A 26,277-nucleotide genomic window follows, 5' to 3' on the forward strand; every position below is an offset into this window, starting at 1 on the left:
TTTCCAGAGCACTCGAACAGCATCAGAACTACATTTCTAGGCAGTCCAACATGCCCTGGAAGTCTTCGACATTGCCCTCGTCAGAGCTGCCCAGAGAAAACACTCTGCTTAGAATTTATCGAGGACCTCGTACCTGAAGTCACTCTATTCAAGGAGAAATACAGCATCTTAACATGCTGTGTCGTTCACAGGGCAAGAAACGTGAGAACTTGCCTCGAGGTAAGGCCATGAAATGCTTTGCAGAAGCGGAGGCGTGTAGCAGTTTCCATGTGGCCGTAGACGCATATCTTCAGCATTTTAAAGCCAGTACGCTTTTCAGGACACCCAGGTGCCTCGCCTGGAAACCCTATTCCCTGCAAGAACACTGAGTACCCTCAGGCTCCCCTGGCCCTTCTAAGCAATATCCAGGCCAGGAGCTTTCAGACTCACAGTGTGTATGTCGAGTGTAGGGTAACACAGCGCACTCTTATTGGGACATCTTGATATAGCCAGCAATCGCCCAGGTTCACGAGCACCTTTAAGCAAGTTCCAATAGGCCGTGGAATTCGTTCTCATTCCCTAGTTTGAGCTGTACAGAGAGAAACAGTAAGCTTCTCCTTCCATTCAGGACCTCCTACCTGAAGTCACCCTGCCTCCTGAAGAAAGACGACCTCGTTTCTATTGAAACTAAAGCACAGTTTTTCCTGTAGCACGGCAGGCTTTTGAAGAGGCACGGGCCCAGAGGCCTAGCTAGGGCTTTCCTTGGTGAGGCCGTTCACCAGATGCAGAACACCCTGCCTCGAGAAGTTGATTCAGGGAAGCAACAACTGTGTACTCTGTGTCTGATTTGACTTGTTAAAAACCACAGAGATGTATGCTGCCTGTGCCCATTGAAATGGGGGCATGATGGGACTAGCCTTGCTTTTCGTTTGGAAACCTCCATTCTAGCTTCCGTGAAGCTCCCTGAAATTCTCTGCTGTTGACAGGCCTCTGGCCACTGTAGGCATGTGTCTGGGAAGAAATTGAGTTTTCTCTGGCTACACACGGAACTTCATTGGCCGGGGTGGGGCGCACCTTGCCATGCTCTAGAGCTAAAGGGAATCTAAACGTGAGCCCTTGGCTCGAGGTAAGGCCCTGAGTAGCCCTGCAGAAAGGGAGGCATGCAACTCTTTCCATTAGCTCTTAGTCCCTCTTCTGGTTTACTTTAAATGAAGTACCTTTTTTCAGGACTCCTAGGCCCCTCGGTTGAGCATCATTTTTGTTCCAAGGTCTCTGAGTATCTCCACACCCCTGTAGGCCTGCTGAGCAACAACGAGGCACATTGGTCCTCGGAGGTCCTCTGTGTCTGCTGAGTCATGGGCAACACACTGCACTCTTTCTTGTGATATCTTGATTCACAGCACTCTCACAGGTTCAAGAGCAATGTTCAACAATTTCCAACATGCCGTGGAAGTCGCTCTCATTCCCTAGTTTGAGCTGTACAGAGAGAAACAGTAAGCTTCTCCTTCCATTCAGGACCTCCTACCTGAAGTCACCCTGCCTCTTGAAGAAAGACGACCTTCTTTCTATTGCAACTAAAGCACAGTTTTTCCTGTAGCACGGCAGGCTTTTGAAGCGGCACGGGTCCAGAGTCCTAGCCAGGGATTTCCTTGGTGAGGCCGTTCACTAGTTGCAGAACACCGTGCCTCGAGAAGTTGATTCAGGGAAGCAACAACTGTGTACTCTGTGTCTCATTTGACTTGTTAAAAACCACAGAGATGAATGCTGCCTGTGCCCATGGAAATGGGGTCATGAGGGTACTAGCCTTGCTTTCCGTTTGGAAACCTCCATTCTTGCTTCCGTGAAGCTCCCTGAAATTCTCTGCTGTTGACAGTCCTCTGGCCACTGTAGGCATGTGTCTGAGAAAAAAATGAGTTTTCTCTGGGTACAGACGGAGCTTCATTGGCCGGGGTGGGGCTCTCCTTGCCATCCTCTAGAGCTAAAGGGAATCTCAACGTGAGTCCCTGCCTCGAGGTAAGGCCCTGAGTAGCCCTGCAGAAAGGGAGGCATGCAGCTCTTTCCATGAGCTCTTAGTGGAGGTCTGTTTTATTGAAAAGAATTACCCCTTTCAGGACTCCTACGCCCTTCGGGTGAGCATCATTTTGGTTCCAAGATCACTGACTCCCTCCACACCCCTGTGGGCCTGCTGAGCAGCATTGAGTCCCATACGTCCCACGGAGGCTCTCTGTGTCTGCAGAGTCTCGGGCAACACACTATACGTTACTTCAGGAGAGCTACATTTCCAGAGCACTCGAACAGCATCAAAACTACATTTCTAGGCAGTCCAACATGCCCTGGAAGTCTTCGACATTGCCCTCGTCAGAGCTGCCCAGAGAAAACACTCTGCTTAGAATTTATCGAGGACCTCGTACCTGAAGTCACTCTATTCAAGGAGAAATACAGCATCTTAACATGCTGTGTCGTTCACAGGGCAAGAAACGTGAGAACTTGCCTCGAGGTAAGGCCATGAAATGCTTTGCAGAAGCGGAGGCGTGTAGCAGTTTCCATGTGGCCGTAGACGCATATCTTCAGCATTTTAAAGCCAGTACGCTTTTCAGGACACCCAGGTGCCTCGCCTGGAAACCCTATTCCCTGCAAGAACACTGAGTACCCTCAGGCTCACCTGGCCCTTCTAAGCAATATCCAGGCCAGGAGCTTTCAGACTCACAGTGTGTATGTCGAGTGTAGGGTAACACAGCGCACTCTTATTGGGACATCTTGATATAGCCAGCAATCGCCCAGGTTCACGAGCACCTTTAAGCAAGTTCCAATAGGCCGTGGAATTCGTTCTCATTCCCTAGTTTGAGCTGTACAGAGAGAAACAGTAAGCTTCTCCTTCCATTCAGGACCTCCTACCTGAAGTCACCCTGCCTCCTGAAGAAAGACGACCTCGTTTCTATTGAAACTAAAGCACAGTTTTTCCTGTAGCACGGCAGGCTTTTGAAGAGGCACGGGCCCAGAGGCCTAGCTAGGGCTTTCCTTGGTGAGGCCGTTCACCAGATGCAGAACACCCTGCCTCGAGAAGTTGATTCAGGGAAGCAACAACTGTGTACTCTGTGTCTGATTTGACTTGTTAAAAACCACAGAGATGTATGCTGCCTGTGCCCATTGAAATGGGGGCATGATGGGACTAGCCTTGCTTTTCGTTTGGAAACCTCCATTCTAGCTTCCGTGAAGCTCCCTGAAATTCTCTGCTGTTGACAGGCCTCTGGCCACTGTAGGCATGTGTCTGGGAAGAAATTGAGTTTTCTCTGGCTACACACGGAACTTCATTGGCCGGGGTGGGGCGCACCTTGCCATGCTCTAGAGCTAAAGGGAATCTAAACGTGAGCCCTTGGCTCGAGGTAAGGCCCTGAGTAGCCCTGCAGAAAGGGAGGCATGCAACTCTTTCCATTAGCTCTTAGTCCCTCTTCTGGTTTACTTTAAATGAAGTACCTTTTTTCAGGACTCCTAGGCCCCTCGGTTGAGCATCATTTTTGTTCCAAGGTCTCTGAGTATCTCCACACCCCTGTAGGCCTGCTGAGCAACAACGAGGCACATTGGTCCTCGGAGGTCCTCTGTGTCTGCTGAGTCATGGGCAACACACTGCACTCTTTCTTGTGATATCTTGATTCACAGCACTCTCACAGGTTCAAGAGCAATGTTCAACAATTTCCAACATGCCGTGGAAGTCGCTCTCATTCCCTAGTTTGAGCTGTACAGAGAGAAACAGTAAGCTTCTCCTTCCATTCAGGACCTCCTACCTGAAGTCACCCTGCCTCTTGAAGAAAGACGACCTTCTTTCTATTGCAACTAAAGCACAGTTTTTCCTGTAGCACGGCAGGCTTTTGAAGCGGCACGGGTCCAGAGTCCTAGCCAGGGATTTCCTTGGTGAGGCCGTTCACTAGTTGCAGAACACCGTGCCTCGAGAAGTTGATTCAGGGAAGCAACAACTGTGTACTCTGTGTCTCATTTGACTTGTTAAAAACCACAGAGATGAATGCTGCCTGTGCCCATGGAAATGGGGTCATGAGGGTACTAGCCTTGCTTTCCGTTTGGAAACCTCCATTCTTGCTTCCGTGAAGCTCCCTGAAATTCTCTGCTGTTGACAGTCCTCTGGCCACTGTAGGCATGTGTCTGGGAAAAAAATGAGTTTTCTCTGGGTACACACGGAGCTTCATTGGCCGGGGTGGGGCTTTCCTTGCCATCCTCTAGTGCTATAGGGAATCTCAACGTGAGTCCCTGCCTCGAGGTAAGGCCCTGAGTAGCCCTGCAGAAAGGGAGGCATGCAGCTCTTTCCATGAGCTATTAGTGGAGGTCTGTTTTATTTAAAAGAATTACCCCTTTCAGGACTCCTACGCCCTTCGGGTGAGCATCATTTTGGTTCCAAGATCACTGACTCCCTCCACACCCCTTTGGGCCTGCTGAGCAGCATTGAGTCCCATACGTCCCACGGAGGCTCTCTCTGTCTGCAGAGTCTCGGGCAACACACTATACGTTACTTCAGGATAGCTACATTTCGAGAGCACTCGAAAAGCATCAAAACTACATTTCTAGGCAGTCCAACATGCCCTGGAAGTCTTCGACATTGCCCTCGTCAGAGCTGCCCAGAGAAAACACTCTGCTTAGAATTTATCGAGGACCTCGTACCTGAAGTCACTCTATTCAAGGATAAATACAGCATCTTAACATGCTGTGTCGTTCACAGGGCAAGCAACGTGAGAACTTGCCTCAAGGTAAGGCCATGAAATGCTATGCCGAAGCGGAGGCGTGTAGCAGTTTCCATGTGGCCGTAGACGCATATCTTCAGCATTTTAAAGCCAGTACGCTTTTCAGGACACCCAGGTGCCTCGCCTGGAAACCCTATTCCCTGCAAGAACACTGAGTACCCTCAGGCTCCCCTGGCCCTTCTAAGCAATATCCAGGCCAGGAGCTTTCAGACTCACAGTGTGTATGTCGAGTATAGGGTAACACAGTGCACTGTTATTGGGACATCTTGATATAGCCAGCAATCGCCCAGGTTCACGAGCACCTTTAAGCAAGTTCCAATAGTCCGTGGAATTCGTTCTCATTCCCTAGTTTGAGCTGTACAGAGAGAAACAGTAAGCTTCTCCTTCCATTCAGGACCTCCTACCTGAAGTCACCCTGCCTCCTGAAGAAAGACGACCTCGTTTCTATTGAAACTAAAGCACAGTTTTTCCGGTAGCACGGCAGGCTTTTGAAGAGGCACGGGCCCAGAGGCCTAGCTAGGGCTTTCCTTGGTGAGGCCGTTCACCAGATGCAGAACACCCTGCCTCGAGAAGTTGATTCAGGGAAGCAACAACTGTGTACTCTGTGTCTGATTTGACTTGTTAAAAACCACAGAGATGTATGCTGCCTGTGCCCATGGAAATGGGGGCATGATGGGACTAGCCTTGCTTTTCGTTTGGAAACCTCCATTCTAGCTTCGGTGAAGCTCCCTGAAATTCTCTGCTGTTGACAGGCCTCTGGCCACTGTAGGCATGTGTCTGGGAAGAAAATGAGTTTTCTCTGGCTACACACGGAACTTCATTGGCCGGGGTGGGGCGCACCTTGCCATGCTCTAGAGCTAAAGGGAATCTAAACGTGAGCCCTTGGCTCGAGGTAAGGCCCTGAGTAGCCCTGCAGAACGGGAGGCATGCAGCTCTTTCCATTAGCTCTTCGTCGCTCTTCTGGTTTACTTTAAATGAAGTACCTTTTTTCAGGACTCCTAGGCCCCTCGGTTGAGCATCATTTTTGTTCCAAGGGCTCTGAGTATCTCCACACCCCTGTAGGCCTGCTGAGCAACAACGAGGCACATTGGTCCTCGGAGGTCCTCTGTGTCTGCTGAGTCATGGGCAACACACTGCACTCTTTCTTGTGATATCTTGATTCACAGCACTCGCACAGGTTCAAGAGCAATGTTCAACAAGTTCCAACATGCCGTGGAAGTCGCTCTCATTCCCTAGTTTGAGCTGTACAGAGAGAAACAGTAAGCTTCTCCTTCCATTCAGGACCTCCTACCTGAAGTCACCCTGCCTCTTGAAGAAAGACGACCTTCTTTCTATTGCAACTAAAGCACAGTTTTTCCTGTAGCACGGCAGGCTTTTGAAGCGGCACGGGTCCAGAGTCCTAGCCAGGGATTTCCTTGGTGAGGCCGTTCACTAGTTGCAGAACACCGTGTCTCGAGAAGTTGATTCAGGGAAGCAACAACTGTGTACTCTGTGTCTCATTTGACTTGTTAAAAACCACAGAGATGAATGCTGCCTGTGCCCATGGAAATGGGGTCATGAGGGTACTAGCCTTGCTTTCCGTTTGGAAACCTCCATTCTTGCTTCCGTGAAGCTCCCTGAAATTCTCTGCTGTTGACAGTCCTCTGGCCACTGTAGGCATGTGTCTGAGAAAAAAATGAGTTTTCTCTGGGTACAGACGGAGCTTCATTGGCCGGGGTGGGGCTCTCCTTGCCATCCTCTAGAGCTAAAGGGAATCTCAACGTGAGTCCCTGCCTCGAGGTAAGGCCCTGAGTAGCCCTGCAGAAAGGGAGGCATGCAGCTCTTTCCATGAGCTCTTAGTGGAGGTCTGTTTTATTGAAAAGAATTACCCCTTTCAGGACTCCTACGCCCTTCGGGTGAGCATCATTTTGGTTCCAAGATCACTGACTCCCTCCACACCCCTGTGGGCCTGCTGAGCAGCATTGAGTCCCATACGTCCCACGGAGGCTCTCTGTGTCTGCAGAGTCTCGGGCAACACACTATACGTTACTTCAGGAGAGCTACATTTCCAGAGCACTCGAACAGCATCAAAACTACATTTCTAGGCAGTCCAACATGCCCTGGAAGTCTTCGACATTGCCCTCGTCAGAGCTGCCCAGAGAAAACACTCTGCTTAGAATTTATCGAGGACCTCGTACCTGAAGTCACTCTATTCAAGGAGAAATACAGCATCTTAACATGCTGTGTCGTTCACAGGGCAAGAAACGTGAGAACTTGCCTCGAGGTAAGGCCATGAAATGCTTTGCAGAAGCGGAGGCGTGTAGCAGTTTCCATGTGGCCGTAGACGCATATCTTCAGCATTTTAAAGCCAGTACGCTTTTCAGGACACCCAGGTGCCTCGCCTGGAAACCCTATTCCCTGCAAGAACACTGAGTACCCTCAGGCTCCCCTGGCCCTTCTAAGCAATATCCAGGCCAGGAGCTTTCAGACTCACAGTGTGTATGTCGAGTGTAGGGTAACACAGTGCACTCTTATTGGGACATCTTGATATAGCCAGCAATCGCCCAGGTTCACGAGCACCTTTAAGCAAGTTCCAATAGGCCGTGGAATTCGTTCTCATTCCCTAGTTTGAGCTGTACAGAGAGAAACAGTAAGCTTCTCCTTCCATTCAGGACCTCCTACCTGAAGTCACCCTGCCTCCTGAAGAAAGACGACCTCGTTTCTATTGAAACTAAAGCACAGTTTTTCCTGTAGCACGGCAGGCTTTTGAAGAGGCACGGGCCCAGAGGCCTAGCTAGGGCTTTCCTTGGTGTGGCCATTCACCAGATGCAGAACACACTGCCTCGAGAAGTTGATTCAGGGAAGCAACAACTGTGTACTCTGTGTCTGATTTGACTTGTTAAAAACCACAGAGATGTATGCTGCCTGTGCCCATGGAAATGGGGGCATGATGGGACTAGCCTTGCTTTTCGTTTGGAAACCTCCATTCTAGCTTCGGTGAAGCTCCCTGAAATTCTCTGCTGTTGACAGGCCTCTGGCCACTGTAGGCATGTTTCTGGGAAGAAAATGAGTTTTCTCTGGCTACACACGGAACTTCATTGGCCGGGGTGGGGCGCACCTTGCCATGCTCTAGAGCTAAAGGGAATCTAAACGTGAGCCCTTGGCTCGAGGTAAGGCCCTGAGTAGCCCTGCAGAACGGGAGGCATGCAGCTCTTTCCATTAGCTCTTCGTCGCTCTTCTGGTTTACTTTAAATGAAGTACCTTTTTTCAGGACTCCTAGGCCCCTCGGTTGAGCATCATTTTTGTTCCAAGGGCTCTGAGTATCTCCACACCCCTGTAGGCCTGCTGAGCAACAATGAGGCACATTGGTCCTCGGAGGTCCTCTGTGTCTGCTGAGTCATGGGCAACACACTGCACTCTTTCTTGTGATATCTTGATTCACAGCACTCGCACAGGTTCAAAAGCAATGTTCAACAAGTTCCAACATGCCGTGGAAGTCGCTCTCATTCCCTAGTTTGAGCTGTACAGAGAGAAACAGTAAGCTTCTCCTTCCATTCAGGACCTCCTACCTGAAGTCACCCTGCCTCTTGAAGAAAGACGACCTTCTTTGTATTGCAACTAAAGCACAGTTTTTCCTGTAGCACGGCAGGCTTTTGAAGCGGCACGGGTCCAGAGTCCTAGCCAGGGATTTCCTTGGTGAGGCCGTTCACTAGTTGCAGAACACCGTGCCTCGAGAAGTTGATTCAGGGAAGCAACAACTGTGTACTCTGTGTCTCATTTGACTTGTTAAAAACCACAGAGATGAATGCTGCCTGTGCCCATGGAAATGGGGTCATGAGGGTACTAGCCTTGCTTTCCGTTTGGAAACCTCCATTCTTGCTTCCGTGAAGCTCCCTGAAATTCTCTGCTGTTGACAGTCCTCTGGCCACTGTAGGCATGTGTCTGAGAAAAAAATGAGTTTTCTCTGGGTACAGACGGAGCTTCATTGGCCGGGGTGGGGCTCTCCTTGCCATCCTCTAGAGCTAAAGGGAATCTCAACGTGAGTCCCTGCCTCGAGGTAAGGCCCTGAGTAGCCCTGCAGAAAGGGAGGCATGCAGCTCTTTCCATGAGCTCTTAGTGGAGGTCTGTTTTATTGAAAAGAATTACCCCTTTCAGGACTCCTACGCCCTTTGGGTGAGCATCATTTTGGTTCCAAGATCACTGACTCCCTCCACACCCCTGTGGGCCTGCTGAGCAGCATTGAGTCCCATACGTCCCACGGAGGCTCTCTGTGTCTGCAGAGTCTCGGGCAACACACTATACGTTACTTCAGGAGAGCTACATTTCCAGAGCACTCGAACAGCATCAAAACTACATTTCTAGGCAGTCCAACATGCCCTGGAAGTCTTCGACATTGCCCTCGTCAGAGCTGCCCAGAGAAAACACTCTGCTTAGAATTTATCGAGGACCTCGTACCTGAAGTCACTCTATTCAAGGAGAAATACAGCATCTTAACATGCTGTGTCGTTCACAGGGCAAGAAACGTGAGAACTTGCCTCGAGGTAAGGCCATGAAATGCTTTGCAGAAGCGGAGGCGTGTAGCAGTTTCCATGTGGCCGTAGACGCATATCTTCAGCATTTTAAAGCCAGTACGCTTTTCAGGACACCCAGGTGCCTCGCCTGGAAACCCTATTCCCTGCAAGAACACTGAGTACCCTCAGGCTCCCCTGGCCCTTCTAAGCAATATCCAGGCCAGGAGCTTTCAGACTCACAGTGTGTATGTCGAGTGTAGGGTAACACAGTGCACTCTTATTGGGACATCTTGATATAGCCAGCAATCGCCCAGGTTCACGAGCACCTTTAAGCAAGTTCCAATAGGCCGTGGAATTCGTTCTCATTCCCTAGTTTGAGCTGTACAGAGAGAAACAGTAAGCTTCTCCTTCCATTCAGGACCTCCTACCTGAAGTCACCCTGCCTCCTGAAGAAAGACGACCTCGTTTCTATTGAAACTAAAGCACAGTTTTTCCTGTAGCACGGCAGGCTTTTGAAGAGGCACGGGCCCAGAGGCCTAGCTAGGGCTTTCCTTGGTGTGGCCGTTCACCAGATGCAGAACACACTGCCTCGAGAAGTTGATTCAGGGAAGCAACAACTGTGTACTCTGTGTCTGATTTGACTTGTTAAAAACCACAGAGATGTATGCTGCCTGTGCCCATGGAAATGGGGGCATGATGGGACTAGCCTTGCTTTTCGTTTGGAAACCTCCATTCTAGCTTCGGTGAAGCTCCCTGAAATTCTCTGCTGTTGACAGGCCTCTGGCCACTGTAGGCATGTGTCTGGGAAGAAAATGAGTTTTCTCTGGCTACACACGGAACTTCATTGGCCGGGGTGGGGCGCACCTTGCCATGCTCTAGAGCTAAAGGGAATCTAAACGTGAGCCCTTGGCTCGAGGTAAGGCCCTGAGTAGCCCTGCAGAACGGGAGGCATGCAGCTCTTTCCATTAGCTCTTCGTCGCTCTTCTGGTTTACTTTAAATGAAGTACCTTTTTTCAGGACTCCTAGGCCCCTCGGTTGAGCATCATTTTTGTTCCAAGGGCTCTGAGTATCTCCACACCCCTGTAGGCCTGCTGAGCAACAACGAGGCACATTGGTCCTCGGAGGTCCTCTGTGTCTGCTGAGTCATGGGCAACACACTGCACTCTTTCTTGTGATATCTTGATTCACAGCACTCGCACAGGTTCAAGAGCAATGTTCAACAAGTTCCAACATGCCGTGGAAGTCGCTCTCATTCCCTAGTTTGAGCTGTACAGAGAGAAACAGTAAGCTTCTCCTTCCATTCAGGACCTCCTACCTGAAGTCACCCTGCCTCTTGAAGAAAGACGACCTTCTTTGTATTGCAACTAAAGCACAGTTTTTCCTGTAGCACGGCAGGCTTTTGAAGCGGCACGGGTCCAGAGTCCTAGCCAGGGATTTCCTTGGTGAGGCCGTTCACTAGTTGCAGAACACCGTGCCTCGAGAAGTTGATTCAGGGAAGCAACAACTGTGTACTCTGTGTCTCATTTGACTTGTTAAAAACCACAGAGATGAATGCTGCCTGTGCCCATGGAAATGGGGTCATGAGGGTACTAGCCTTGCTTTCCGTTTGGAAACCTCCATTCTTGCTTCCGTGAAGCTCCCTGAAATTCTCTGCTGTTGACAGTCCTCTGGCCACTGTAGGCATGTGTCTGAGAAAAAAATGAGTTTTCTCTGGGTACAGACGGAGCTTCATTGGCCGGGGTGGGGCTCTCCTTGCCATCCTCTAGAGCTAAAGGGAATCTCAACGTGAGTCCCTGCCTCGAGGTAAGGCCCTGAGTAGCCCTGCAGAAAGGGAGGCATGCAGCTCTTTCCATGAGCTCTTAGTGGAGGTCTGTTTTATTGAAAAGAATTACCCCTTTCAGGACTCCTACGCCCTTTGGGTGAGCATCATTTTGGTTCCAAGATCACTGACTCCCTCCACACCCCTGTGGGCCTGCTGAGCAGCATTGAGTCCCATACGTCCCACGGAGGCTCTCTGTGTCTGCAGAGTCTCGGGCAACACACTATACGTTACTTCAGGAGAGCTACATTTCCAGAGCACTCGAACAGCATCAAAACTACATTTCTAGGCAGTCCAACATGCCCTGGAAGTCTTCGACATTGCCCTCGTCAGAGCTGCCCAGAGAAAACACTCTGCTTAGAATTTATCGAGGACCTCGTACCTGAAGTCACTCTATTCAAGGAGAAATACAGCATCTTAACATGCTGTGTCGTTCACAGGGCAAGAAACGTGAGAACTTGCCTCGAGGTAAGGCCATGAAATGCTTTGCAGAAGCGGAGGCGTGTAGCAGTTTCCATGTGGCCGTAGACGCATATCTTCAGCATTTTAAAGCCAGTACGCTTTTCAGGACACCCAGGTGCCTCGCCTGGAAACCCTATTCCCTGCAAGAACACTGAGTACCCTCAGGCTCCCCTGGCCCTTCTAAGCAATATCCAGGCCAGGAGCTTTCAGACTCACAGTGTGTATGTCGAGTGTAGGGTAACACAGTGCACTCTTATTGGGACATCTTGATATAGCCAGCAATCGCCCAGGTTCACGAGCACCTTTAAGCAAGTTCCAATAGGCCGTGGAATTCGTTCTCATTCCCTAGTTTGAGCTGTACAGAGAGAAACAGTAAGCTTCTCCTTCCATTCAGGACCTCCTACCTGAAGTCACCCTGCCTCCTGAAGAAAGACGACCTCGTTTCTATTGAAACTAAAGCACAGTTTTTCCTGTAGCACGGCAGGCTTTTGAAGAGGCACGGGCCCAGAGGCCTAGCTAGGGCTTTCCTTGGTGTGGCCGTTCACCAGATGCAGAACACACTGCCTCGAGAAGTTGATTCAGGGAAGCAACAACTGTGTACTCTGTGTCTGATTTGACTTGTTAAAAACCACAGAGATGTATGCTGCCTGTGCCCATGGAAATGGGGGCATGATGGGACTAGCCTTGCTTTTCGTTTGGAAACCTCCATTCTAGCTTCCGTGAAGCTCCCTGAAATTCTCTGCTGTTGACAGGCCTCTGGCCACTGTAGGCATGTTTCTGGGAAGAAAATGAGTCTTCTCTGGCTACACACGGAACTTCATTGGCCGGGGTGGGGCGCACCTTGCCATGCTCTAGAGCTAAAGGGAATCTAAACGTGAGCCCTTGGCTCGAGGTAAGGCCCTGAGTAGCCCTGCAGAACGGGAGGCATGCAGCTCTTTCCATTAGCTCTTCGTCGCTCTTCTGGTTTCCTTTAAATGAAGTACCTTTTTTCAGGACTCCTAGGCCCCTCGGTTGAGCATCATTTTTGTTCCAAGGGCTCTGAGTATCTCCACACCCCTGTAGGCCTGCTGAGCAACAACGAGGCACATTGGTCCTCGGAGGTCCTCTGTGTCTGCTGAGTCATGGGCAACACACTGCACTCTTTCTTGTGATATCTTGATTCACAGCACTCGCACAGGTTCAAGAGCAATGTTCAACAAGTTCCAACATGCCGTGGAAGTCGCTCTCATTCCCTAGTTTGAGCTGTACAGAGAGAAACAGTAAGCTTCTCCTTCCATTCAGGACCTCCTACCTGAAGTCACCCTGCCTCTTGAAGAAAGACGACCTTCTTTCTATTGCAACTAAAGCACAGTTTTTCCTGTAGCACGGCAGGCTTTTGAAGCGGCACGGGTCCAGAGTCCTAGCCAGGGATTTCCTTGGTGAGGCCGTTCACTAGTTGCAGAACACCGTGCCTCGAGAAGTTGATTCAGGGAAGCAACAACTGTGTACTCTGTGTCTCATTTGACTTGTTAAAAACCACAGAGATGAATGCTGCCTGTGCCCATGGAAATGGGGTCATGAGGGTACTAGCCTTGCTTTCCGTTTGGAAACCTCCATTCTTGCTTCCGTGAAGCTCCCTGAAATTCTCTGCTGTTGACAGTCCTCTGGCCACTGTAGGCATGTGTCTGGGAAAAAAATGAGTTTTCTCTGGGTACACACGGAGCTTCATTGGCCGGGGTGGGGCTCTCCTTGCCATCCTCTAGAGCTAAAGGGAATCTCAACGTGAGTCCCTGCCTCGAGGTAAGGCCCTGAGTAGCCCTGCAGAAAGGGAGGCATGCAGCTCTTTCCATGAGCTCTTAGTGGAGGTCTGTTTTATTGAAAAGAATTACCCCTTTCAGGACTCCTACGCCCTTCGGGTGAGCATCATTTTGGTTCCAAGATCACTGACTCCCTCCACACCCCTGTGGGCCTGCTGAGCAGCATTGAGTCCCATACGTCCCACGGAGGCTCTCTGTGTCTGCAGAGTCTCGGGCAACACACTATACGTTACATCAGGAGAGCTACATTTCCAGAGCACTCGAACAGCATCAAAACTACATTTCTAGGCAGTCCAACATGCCCTGGAAGTCTTCGACATTGCCCTCGTCAGAGCTGCCCAGAGAAAACACTCTGCTTAGAATTTATCGAGGACCTCGTACCTGAAGTCACTCTATTCAAGGAGAAATACAGCATCTTAACATGCTGTGTCGTTCACAGGGCAAGAAACGTGAGAACTTGCCTCGAGGTAAGGCCATGAAATGCTTTGCAGAAGCGGAGGCGTGTAGCAGTTTCCATGTGGCCGTAGACGCATATCTTCAGCATTTTAAAGCCAGTACGCTTTTCAGGACACCCAGGTGCCTCGCCTGGAAACCCTATTCCCTGCAAGAACACTGAGTACCCTCAGGCTCCCCAGGCCCTTCTAAGCAATATCCAGGCCAGGAGCTTTCAGACTCACAGTGTGTATGTCGAGTGTAGGGTAACACAGTGCACTCTTATTGGGACATCTTGATATAGCCAGCTATCGCCCAGGTTCACGAGCACCTTTAAGCAAGTTCCAATAGGCCGTGGAATTCGTTCTCATTCCCTAGTTTGAGCTGTACAGAGAGAAACAGTAAGCTTCTCCTTCCATTCAGGACCTCCTACCTGAAGTCACCCTGCCTCCTGAAGAAAGACGACCTCGTTTCTATTGAAACTAAAGCACAGTTTTTCCTGTAGCATGGCAGGCTTTTGAAGAGGCACGGGCCCAGAGGCCTAGCTAGGGCTTTCCTTGGTGTGGCCGTTCACTAGACGCAGAACACACTGCCTCGAGAAGTTGATTCAGGGAAGCAACAACTGTGTACTCTGTGTCTCATTTGACTTGTTAAAAACCACAGAGATGTATGCTGCCTGTGCCCATGGAAATGGGGGCATGATGGGACTAGCCTTGCTTTTCGTTTGGAAACCTCCATTCTAGCTTCGGTGAAGCTCCCTGAAATTCTCTGCTGTTGACAGGCCTCTGGCCACTGTAGGCATGTGTCTGGGAAGAAAATGAGTTTTCTCTGGCTACACACGGAACTTCATTGGCCGGGGTGGGGCGCACCTTGCCATGCTCTAGAGCTAAAGGGAATCTAAACGTGAGCCCTTGGCTCGAGGTAAGGCCCTGAGTAGCCCTGCAGAACGGGAGGCATGCAGCTCTTTCCATTAGCTCTTCGTCGCTCTTCTGGTTTACTTTAAATGAAGTACCTTTTTTCAGGACTCCTAGGCCCCTCGGTTGAGCATCATTTTTGTTCCAAGGGCTCTGAGTATCTCCACACCCCTGTAGGCCTGCTGAGCAACAACGAGGCACATTGGTCCTCGGAGGTCCTCTGTGTCTGCTGAGTCATGGGCAACACACTGCACTCTTTCTTGTGATATCTTGATTCACAGCACTCGCACAGGTTCAAGAGCAATGTTCAACAAGTTCCAACATGCCGTGGAAGTCGCTCTCATTCCCTAGTTTGAGCTGTACAGAGAGAAACAGTAAGCTTCTCCTTCCATTCAGGACCTCCTACCTGAAGTCACCCTGCCTCTTGAAGAAAGACGACCTTCTTTCTATTGCAACTAAAGCACAGTTTTTCCTGTAGCACGGCAGGCTTTTGAAGCGGCACGGGTCCAGAGTCCTAGCCAGGGATTTCCTTGGTGAGGCCGTTCACTAGTTGCAGAACACCGTGTCTCGAGAAGTTGATTCAGGGAAGCAACAACTGTGTACTCTGTGTCTCATTTGACTTGTTAAAAACCACAGAGATGAATGCTGCCTGTGCCCATGGAAATGGGGTCATGAGGGTACTAGCCTTGCTTTCCGTTTGGAAACCTCCATTCTTGCTTCCGTGAAGCTCCCTGAAATTCTCTGCTGTTGACAGTCCTCTGGCCACTGTAGGCATGTGTCTGAGAAAAAAATGAGTTTTCTCTGGGTACAGACGGAGCTTCATTGGCCGGGGTGGGGCTCTCCTTGCCATCCTCTAGAGCTAAAGGGAATCTCAACGTGAGTCCCTGCCTCGAGGTAAGGCCCTGAGTAGCCCTGCAGAAAGGGAGGCATGCAGCTCTTTCCATGAGCTCTTAGTGGAGGTCTGTTTTATTGAAAAGAATTACCCCTTTCAGGACTCCTACGCCCTTCGGGTGAGCATCATTTTGGTTCCAAGATCACTGACTCCCTCCACACCCCTGTGGGCCTGCTGAGCAGCATTGAGTCCCATACGTCCCACGGAGGCTCTCTGTGTCTGCAGAGTCTCGGGCAACACACTATACGTTACTTCAGGAGAGCTACATTTCCAGAGCACTCGAACAGCATCAAAACTACATTTCTAGGCAGTCCAACATGCCCTGGAAGTCTTCGACATTGCCCTCGTCAGAGCTGCCCAGAGAAAACACTCTGCTTAGAATTTATCGAGGACCTCGTACCTGAAGTCACTCTATTCAAGGAGAAATACAGCATCTTAACATGCTGTGTCGTTCACAGGGCAAGAAACGTGAGAACTTGCCTCGAGGTAAGGCCATGAAATGCTTTGCAGAAGCGGAGGCGTGTAGCAGTTTCCATGTGGCCGTAGACGCATATCTTCAGCATTTTAAAGCCAGTACGCTTTTCAGGACACCCAGGTGCCTCGCCTGGAAACCCTATTCCCTGCAAGAACACTGAGTACCCTCAGGCTCCCCTGGCCCTTCTAAGCAATATCCAGGCCAGGAGCTTTCAGACTCACAGTGTGTATGTCGAGTGTAGGGTAACACAGTGCACTCTTATTGGGACATCTTGATATAGCCAGCAATCGCCCAGGTTCACGAGCACCTTTAAGCAAGTTCCAATAGGCCGTGGAATTCGTTCTCATTCCCTAGTTTGAGCTGTACAGAGAGAAACAGTAAGCTTCTCCTTCCATTCAGGACCTCCTACCTGAAGTCACCCTGCCTCCTGAAGAAAGACGACCTCGTTTCTATTGAAACTAAAGCACAGTTTTTCCTGTAGCACGGCAGGCTTTTGAAGAGGCACGGGCCCAGAGGCCTAGCTAGGGCTTTCCTTGGTGTGGCCATTCACCAGATGCAGAACACACTGCCTCGAGAAGTTGATTCAGGGAAGCAACAACTGTGTACTCTGTGTCTGATTTGACTTGTTAAAAACCACAGAGATGTATGCTGCCTGTGCCCATGGAAATGGGGGCATGATGGGACTAGCCTTGCTTTTCGTTTGGAAACCTCCATTCTAGCTTCGGTGAAGCTCCCTGAAATTCTCTGCTGTTGACAGGCCTCTGGCCACTGTAGGCATGTTTCTGGGAAGAAAATGAGTTTTCTCTGGCTACACACGGAACTTCATTGGCCGGGGTGGGGCGCACCTTGCCATGCTCTAGAGCTAAAGGGAATCTAAACGTGAGCCCTTGGCTCGAGGTAAGGCCCTGAGTAGCCCTGCAGAACGGGAGGCATGCAGCTCTTTCCATTAGCTCTTCGTCGCTCTTCTGGTTTACTTTAAATGAAGTACCTTTTTTCAGGACTCCTAGGCCCCTCGGTTGAGCATCATTTTTGTTCCAAGGGCTCTGAGTATCTCCACACCCCTGTAGGCCTGCTGAGCAACAACGAGGCACATTGGTCCTCGGAGGTCCTCTGTGTCTGCTGAGTCATGGGCAACACACTGCACTCTTTCTTGTGATATCTTGATTCACAGCACTCGCACAGGTTCAAGAGCAATGTTCAACAAGTTCCAACATGCCGTGGAAGTCGCTCTCATTCCCTAGTTTGAGCTGTACAGAGAGAAACAGTAAGCTTCTCCTTCCATTCAGGACCTCCTACCTGAAGTCACCCTGCCTCTTGAAGAAAGACGACCTTCTTTGTATTGCAACTAAAGCACAGTTTTTCCTGTAGCACGGCAGGCTTTTGAAGCGGCACGGGTCCAGAGTCCTAGCCAGGGATTTCCTTGGTGAGGCCGTTCACTAGTTGCAGAACACCGTGCCTCGAGAAGTTGATTCAGGGAAGCAACAACTGTGTACTCTGTGTCTCATTTGACTTGTTAAAAACCACAGAGATGAATGCTGCCTGTGCCCATGGAAATGGGGTCATGAGGGTACTAGCCTTGCTTTCCGTTTGGAAACCTCCATTCTTGCTTCCGTGAAGCTCCCTGAAATTCTCTGCTGTTGACAGTCCTCTGGCCACTGTAGGCATGTGTCTGAGAAAAAAATGAGTTTTCTCTGGGTACAGACGGAGCTTCATTGGCCGGGGTGGGGCTCTCCTTGCCATCCTCTAGAGCTAAAGGGAATCTCAACGTGAGTCCCTGCCTCGAGGTAAGGCCCTGAGTAGCCCTGCAGAAAGGGAGGCATGCAGCTCTTTCCATGAGCTCTTAGTGGAGGTCTGTTTTATTGAAAAGAATTACCCCTTTCAGGACTCCTACGCCCTTTGGGTGAGCATCATTTTGGTTCCAAGATCACTGACTCCCTCCACACCCCTGTGGGCCTGCTGAGCAGCATTGAGTCCCATACGTCCCACGGAGGCTCTCTGTGTCTGCAGAGTCTCGGGCAACACACTATACGTTACTTCAGGAGAGCTACATTTCCAGAGCACTCGAACAGCATCAAAACTACATTTCTAGGCAGTCCAACATGCCCTGGAAGTCTTCGACATTGCCCTCGTCAGAGCTGCCCAGAGAAAACACTCTGCTTAGAATTTATCGAGGACCTCGTACCTGAAGTCACTCTATTCAAGGAGAAATACAGCATCTTAACATGCTGTGTCGTTCACAGGGCAAGAAACGTGAGAACTTGCCTCGAGGTAAGGCCATGAAATGCTTTGCAGAAGCGGAGGCGTGTAGCAGTTTCCATGTGGCCGTAGACGCATATCTTCAGCATTTTAAAGCCAGTACGCTTTTCAGGACACCCAGGTGCCTCGCCTGGAAACCCTATTCCCTGCAAGAACACTGAGTACCCTCAGGCTCCCCTGGCCCTTCTAAGCAATATCCAGGCCAGGAGCTTTCAGACTCACAGTGTGTATGTCGAGTGTAGGGTAACACAGTGCACTCTTATTGGGACATCTTGATATAGCCAGCAATCGCCCAGGTTCACGAGCACCTTTAAGCAAGTTCCAATAGGCCGTGGAATTCGTTCTCATTCCCTAGTTTGAGCTGTACAGAGAGAAACAGTAAGCTTCTCCTTCCATTCAGGACCTCCTACCTGAAGTCACCCTGCCTCCTGAAGAAAGACGACCTCGTTTCTATTGAAACTAAAGCACAGTTTTTCCTGTAGCACGGCAGGCTTTTGAAGAGGCACGGGCCCAGAGGCCTAGCTAGGGCTTTCCTTGGTGTGGCCGTTCACCAGATGCAGAACACACTGCCTCGAGAAGTTGATTCAGGGAAGCAACAACTGTGTACTCTGTGTCTGATTTGACTTGTTAAAAACCACAGAGATGTATGCTGCCTGTGCCCATGGAAATGGGGGCATGATGGGACTAGCCTTGCTTTTCGTTTGGAAACCTCCATTCTAGCTTCCGTGAAGCTCCCTGAAATTCTCTGCTGTTGACAGGCCTCTGGCCACTGTAGGCATGTTTCTGGGAAGAAAATGAGTCTTCTCTGGCTACACACGGAACTTCATTGGCCGGGGTGGGGCGCACCTTGCCATGCTCTAGAGCTAAAGGGAATCTAAACGTGAGCCCTTGGCTCGAGGTAAGGCCCTGAGTAGCCCTGCAGAACGGGAGGCATGCAGCTCTTTCCATTAGCTCTTCGTCGCTCTTCTGGTTTACTTTAAATGAAGTACCTTTTTTCAGGACTCCTAGGCCCCTCGGTTGAGCATCATTTTTGTTCCAAGGGCTCTGAGTATCTCCACACCCCTGTAGGCCTGCTGAGCAACAACGAGGCACATTGGTCCTCGGAGGTCCTCTGTGTCTGCTGAGTCATGGGCAACACACTGCACTCTTTCTTGTGATATCTTGATTCACAGCACTCGCACAGGTTCAAGAGCAATGTTCAACAAGTTCCAACATGCCGTGGAAGTCGCTCTCATTCCCTAGTTTGAGCTGTACAGAGAGAAACAGTAAGCTTCTCCTTCCATTCAGGACCTCCTACCTGAAGTCACCCTGCCTCTTGAAGAAAGACGACCTTCTTTCTATTGCAACTAAAGCACAGTTTTTCCTGTAGCACGGCAGGCTTTTGAAGCGGCACGGGTCCAGAGTCCTAGCCAGGGATTTCCTTGGTGAGGCCGTTCACTAGTTGCAGAACACCGTGCCTCGAGAAGTTGATTCAGGGAAGCAACCACTGTGTACTCTGTGTCTCATTTGACTTGTTAAAAACCACAGAGATGAATGCTGCCTGTGCCCATGGAAATGGGGTCATGAGGGTACTAGCCTTGCTTTCCGTTTGGAAACCTCCATTCTTGCTTCCGTGAAGCTCCCTGAAATTCTCTGCTGTTGACAGTCCTCTGGCCACTGTAGGCATGTGTCTGGGAAAAAAATGAGTTTTCTCTGGGTACACACGGAGCTTCATTGGCCGGGGTGGGGCTCTCCTTGCCATCCTCTAGAGCTAAAGGGAATCTCAACGTGAGTCCCTGCCTCGAGGTAAGGCCCTGAGTAGCCCTGCAGAAAGGGAGGCATGCAGCTCTTTCCATGAGCTCTTAGTGGAGGTCTGTTTTATTGAAAAGAATTACCCCTTTCAGGACTCCTACGCCCTTCGGGTGAGCATCATTTTGGTTCCAAGATCACTGACTCCCTCCACACCCCTGTGGGCCTGCTGAGCAGCATTGAGTCCCATACGTCCCACGGAGGCTCTCTGTGTCTGCAGAGTCTCGGGCAACACACTATACGTTACATCAGGAGAGCTACATTTCCAGAGCACTCGAACAGCATCAAAACTACATTTCTAGGCAGTCCAACATGCCCTGGAAGTCTTCGACATTGCCCTCGTCAGAGCTGCCCAGAGAAAACACTCTGCTTAGAATTTATCGAGGACCTCGTACCTGAAGTCACTCTATTCAAGGAGAAATACAGCATCTTAACATGCTGTGTCGTTCACAGGGCAAGAAACGTGAGAACTTGCCTCGAGGTAAGGCCATGAAATGCTTTGCAGAAGCGGAGGCGTGTAGCAGTTTCCATGTGGCCGTAGACGCATATCTTCAGCATTTTAAAGCCAGTACGCTTTTCAGGACACCCAGGTGCCTCGCCTGGAAACCCTATTCCCTGCAAGAACACTGAGTACCCTCAGGCTCCCCAGGCCCTTCTAAGCAATATCCAGGCCAGGAGCTTTCAGACTCACAGTGTGTATGTCGAGTGTAGGGTAACACAGTGCACTCTTATTGGGACATCTTGATATAGCCAGCTATCGCCCAGGTTCACGAGCACCTTTAAGCAAGTTCCAATAGGCCGTGGAATTCGTTCTCATTCCCTAGTTTGAGCTGTACAGAGAGAAACAGTAAGCTTCTCCTTCCATTCAGGACCTCCTACCTGAAGTCACCCTGCCTCCTGAAGAAAGACGACCTCGTTTCTATTGAAACTAAAGCACAGTTTTTCCTGTAGCATGGCAGGCTTTTGAAGAGGCACGGGCCCAGAGGCCTAGCTAGGGCTTTCCTTGGTGTGGCCGTTCACTAGACGCAGAACACACTGCCTCGAGAAGTTGATTCAGGGAAGCAACAACTGTGTACTCTGTGTCTCATTTGACTTGTTAAAAACCACAGAGATGTATGCTGCCTGTGCCCATGGAAATGGGGGCATGATGGGACTAGCCTTGCTTTTCGTTTGGAAACCTCCATTCTAGCTTCGGTGAAGCTCCCTGAAATTCTCTGCTGTTGACAGGCCTCTGGCCACTGTAGGCATGTGTCTGGGAAGAAAATGAGTTTTCTCTGGCTACACACGGAACTTCATTGGCCGGGGTGGGGCGCACCTTGCCATGCTCTAGAGCTAAAGGGAATCTAAACGTGAGCCCTTGGCTCGAGGTAAGGCCCTGAGTAGCCCTGCAGAACGGGAGGCATGCAGCTCTTTCCATTAGCTCTTAGTCGCTCTTCTGGTTTACTTTAAATGAAGTACCTTTTTTCAGGACTCCTAGGCCCCTCGGTTGAGCATCATTTTTGTTCCAAGGTCTCTGAGTATCTCCACACCCCTGTAGGCCTGCTGAGCAACAACGAGGCACATTGGTCCTCGGAGGTCCTCTGTGTCTGCTGAGTCATGGGCAACACACTGCACTCTTTCTTGTGATATCTTGATTCACAGCACTCGCACAGGTTCAAGAGCAATGTTCAACAAGTTCCAACATGCCGTGGAAGTCGCTCTCATTCCCTAGTTTGAGCTGTACAGAGAGAAACAGTAAGCTTCTCCTTCCATTCAGGACCTCCTACCTGAAGTCACCCTGCCTCCTGAAGAAAGACGACCTCGTTTCTATTGAAACTAAAGCACAGTTTTTCCTGTAGCATGGCAGGCTTTTGAAGAGGCACGGGCCCAGAGGCCTAGCTAGGGCTTTCCTTGGTGTGGCCGTTCACTAGATGCAGAACACACTGCCTCGAGAAGTTGATTCAGGGAAGCAACAACTGTGTACTCTGTGTCTCATTTGACTTGTTAAAAACCACAGAGATGTATGCTGCCTGTGCCCATGGAAATGGGGGCATGATGGGACTAGCCTTGCTTTTCGTTTGGAAACCTCCATTCTAGCTTCGGTGAAGCTCCCTGAAATTCTCTGCTGTTGACAGGCCTCTGGCCACTGTAGGCATGTGTCTGGGAAGAAAATGAGTTTTCTCTGGCTACACACGGAACTTCATTGGCCGGGGTGGGGCGCACCTTGCCATGCTCTAGAGCTAAAGGGAATCTAAACGTGAGCCCTTGGCTCGAGGTAAGGCCCTGAGTAGCCCTGCAGAACGGGAGGCATGCAGCTCTTTCCATTAGCTCTTAGTCGCTCTTCTGGTTTACTTTAAATGAAGTACCTTTTTTCAGGACTCCTAGGCCCCTCGGTTGAGCATCATTTTTGTTCCAAGGTCTCTGAGTATCTCCACACCCCTGTAGGCCTGCTGAGCAACAACGAGGCACATTGGTCCTCGGAGGTCCTCTGTGTCTGCTGAGTCATGGGCAACACACTGCACTCTTTCTTGTGATATCTTGATTCACAGCACTCACACAGGTTCAAGAGCAATGTTCAACAAGTTCCAACATGCCGTGGAAGTCGCTCTCATTCCCTAGTTTGAGCTGTACAGAGAGAAACAGTAAGCTTCTCCTTCCATTCAGGACCTCCTACCTGAAGTCACCCTGCCTCTTGAAGAAAGACGACCTTCTTTCTATTGCAACTAAAGCACAGTTTTTCCTGTAGCACGGCAGGCTTTTGAAGCGGCACGGGTCCAGAGTCCTAGCCAGGGATTTCCTTGGTGAGGCCGTTCACTAGTTGCAGAACACCGTGCCTCGAGAAGTTGATTCAGGGAAGCAACAACTGTGTACTCTGTGTCTCATTTGACTTGTTAAAAACCACAGAGATGAATGCTGCCTGTGCCCATGGAAATGGGGTCATGAGGGTACTAGCCTTGCTTTCCGTTTGGAAACCTCCATTCTTGCTTCCGTGAAGCTCCCTGAAATTCTCTGCTGTTGACAGTCCTCTGGCCACTGTAGGCATGTGTCTGGGAAAAAAATGAGTTTTCTCTGGGTACACACGGAGCTTCATTGGCCGGGGTGGGGCTCTCCTTGCCATCCTCTAGAGCTAAAGGGAATCTCAACGTGAGTCCCTGCCTCGAGGTAAGGCCCTGAGTAGCCCTGCAGAAAGGGAGGCATGCAGCTCTTTCCATGAGCTCTTAGTGGAGGTCTGTTTTATTGAAAAGAATTACCCCTTTCAGGACTCCTACGCCCTTCGGGTGAGCATCATTTTGGTTCCAAGATCACTGACTCCCTCCACACCCCTGTGGGCCTGCTGAGCAGCATTGAGTCCCATACGTCCCACGGAGGCTCTCTGTGTCTGCAGAGTCTCGGGCAACACACTATACGTTACTTCAGGAGAGCTACATTTCCAGAGCACTCGAACAGCATCAAAACTACATTTCTAGGCAGTCCAACATGCCCTGGAAGTCTTCGACATTGCCCTCGTCAGAGCTGCCCAGAGAAAACACTCTGCTTAGAATTTATCGAGGACCTCGTACCTGAAGTCACTCTATTCAAGGAGAAATACAGCATCTTAACATGCTGTGTCGTTCACAGGGCAAGAAACGTGAGAACTTGCCTCGAGGTAAGGCCATGAAATGCTTTGCAGAAGCGGAGGCGTGTAGCAGTTTCCATGTGGCCGTAGACGCATATCTTCAGCATTTTAAAGCCAGTACGCTTTTCAGGACACCCAGGTGCCTCGCCTGGAAACCCTATTCCCTGCAAGAACACTGAGTACCCTCAGGCTCCCCTGGCCCTTCTAAGCAAATCCAGGCCAAGAGCTTTCAGACTCAGAGTGTGTATGTCGAGTGTAGGGTAACACAGTGCACTCTTATTGGGACATCTTGATATAGCCAGCTATCGCCCAGGTTCACGAGCACCTTTAAGCAAGTTCCAATAGGCCGTGGAATTCGTTCTCATTCCCTAGTTTGAGCTGTACAGAGAGAAACAGTAAGCTTCTCCTTCCATTCAGGACCTCCTACCTGAAGTCACCCTGGCTCCTGAAGAAAGACGACCTCGTTTCTATTGAAACTAAAGCACAGTTTTTCCTGTAGCACGGCAGGCTTTTGAAGAGGCACGGGCCCAGAGGCCTAGCTAGGGCTTTCCTTGGTGTGGCCGTTCACTAGATGCAGAACACACTGCCTCGAGAAGTTGATTCAGGGAAGCAACAACTGTGTACTCTGTGTCTCATTTGACTTGTTAAAAACCACAGAGATGTATGCTGCCTGTGCCCATGGAAATGGGGGCATGATGGGACTAGCCTTGCTTTTCGTTTGGAAACCTCCATTCTAGCTTCGGTGAAGCTCCCTGAAATTCTCTGCTGTTGACAGGCCTCTGGCCACTGTAGGCATGTGTCTGGGAAGAAAATGAGTTTTCTCTGGCTACACACGGAACTTCATTGGCCGGGGTGGGGCGCACCTTGCCATGCTCTAGAGCTAAAGGGAATCTAAACGTGAGCCCTTGGCTCGAGGTAAGGCCCTGAGTAGCCCTGCAGAACGGGAGGCATGCAGCTCTTTCCATTAGCTCTTAGTCGCTCTTCTGGTTTACTTTAAATGAAGTACCTTTTTTCAGGACTCCTAGGCCCCTCGGTTGAGCATCATTTTTGTTCCAAGGTCTCTGAGTATCTCCACACCCCTGTAGGCCTGCTGAGCAACAACGAGGCACATTGGTCCTCGGAGGTCCTCTGTGTCTGCTGAGTCATGGGCAACACACTGCACTCTTTCTTGTGATATCTTGATTCACAGCACTCGCACAGGTTCAAGAGCAATGTTCAACAAGTTCCAACATGCCGTGGAAGTCGCTCTCATTCCCTAGTTTGAGCTGTACAGAGAGAAACAGTAAGCTTCTCCTTCCATTCAGGACCTCCTACCTGAAGTCACCCTGCCTCTTGAAGAAAGACGACCTTCTTTCTATTGCAACTAAAGCACAGTTTTTCCTGTAGCACGGCAGGCTTTTGAAGCGGCACGGGTCCAGAGTCCTAGCCAGGGATTTCCTTGGTGAGGCCGTTCACTAGTTGCAGAACACCGTGCCTCGAGAAGTTGATTCAGGGAAGCAACAACTGTGTACTCTGTGTCTCATTTGACTTGTTAAAAACCACAGAGATGAATGCTGCCTGTGCCCATGGAAATGGGGTCATGAGGGTACTAGCCTTGCTTTCCGTTTGGAAACCTCCATTCTTGCTTCCGTGAAGCTCCCTGAAATTCTCTGCTGTTGACAGTCCTCTGGCCACTGTAGGCATGTGTCTGAGAAAAAAATGAGTTTTCTCTGGGTACAGACGGAGCTTCATTGGCCGGGGTGGGGCTCTCCTTGCCATCCTCTAGAGCTAAAGGGAATCTCAACGTGAGTCCCTGCCTCGAGGTAAGGCCCTGAGTAGCCCTGCAGAAAGGGAGGCATGCAGCTCTTTCCATGAGCTCTTAGTGGAGGTCTGTTTTATTGAAAAGAATTACCCCTTTCAGGACTCCTACGCCCTTCGGGTGAGCATCATTTTGGTTCCAAGATCACTGACTCCCTCCACACCCCTGTGGGCCTGCTGAGCAGCATTGAGTCCCATACGTCCCACGGAGGCTCTCTGTGTCTGCAGAGTCTCGGGCAACACACTATACGTTACTTCAGGAGAGCTACATTTCCAGAGCACTCGAACAGCATCAAAACTACATTTCTAGGCAGTCCAACATGCCCTGGAAGTCTTCGACATTGCCCTCGTCAGAGCTGCCCAGAGAAAACACTCTGCTTAGAATTTATCGAGGACCTCGTACCTGAAGTCACTCTATTCAAGGAGAAATACAGCATCTTAACATGCTGTGTCGTTCACAGGGCAAGAAACGTGAGAACTTGCCTCGAGGTAAGGCCATGAAATGCTTTGCAGAAGCGGAGGCGTGTAGCAGTTTCCATGTGGCCGTAGACGCATATCTTCAGCATTTTAAAGCCAGTACGCTTTTCAGGACACCCAGGTGCCTCGCCTGGAAACCCTATTCCCTGCAAGAACACTGAGTACCCTCAGGCTCCCCTGGCCCTTCTAAGCAATATCCAGGCCAGGAGCTTTCAGACTCACAGTGTGTATGTCGAGTGTAGGGTAACACAGTGCACTCTTATTGGGACATCTTGATATAGCCAGCAATCGCCCAGGTTCACGAGCACCTTTAAGCAAGTTCCAATAGGCCGTGGAATTCGTTCTCATTCCCTAGTT

This window comes from Balaenoptera physalus (assembly GCF_965194825.1).
Source record: "Balaenoptera physalus genome assembly, chromosome: 9".
Lineage (NCBI taxonomy): Eukaryota > Metazoa > Chordata > Mammalia > Artiodactyla > Balaenopteridae > Balaenoptera > Balaenoptera physalus.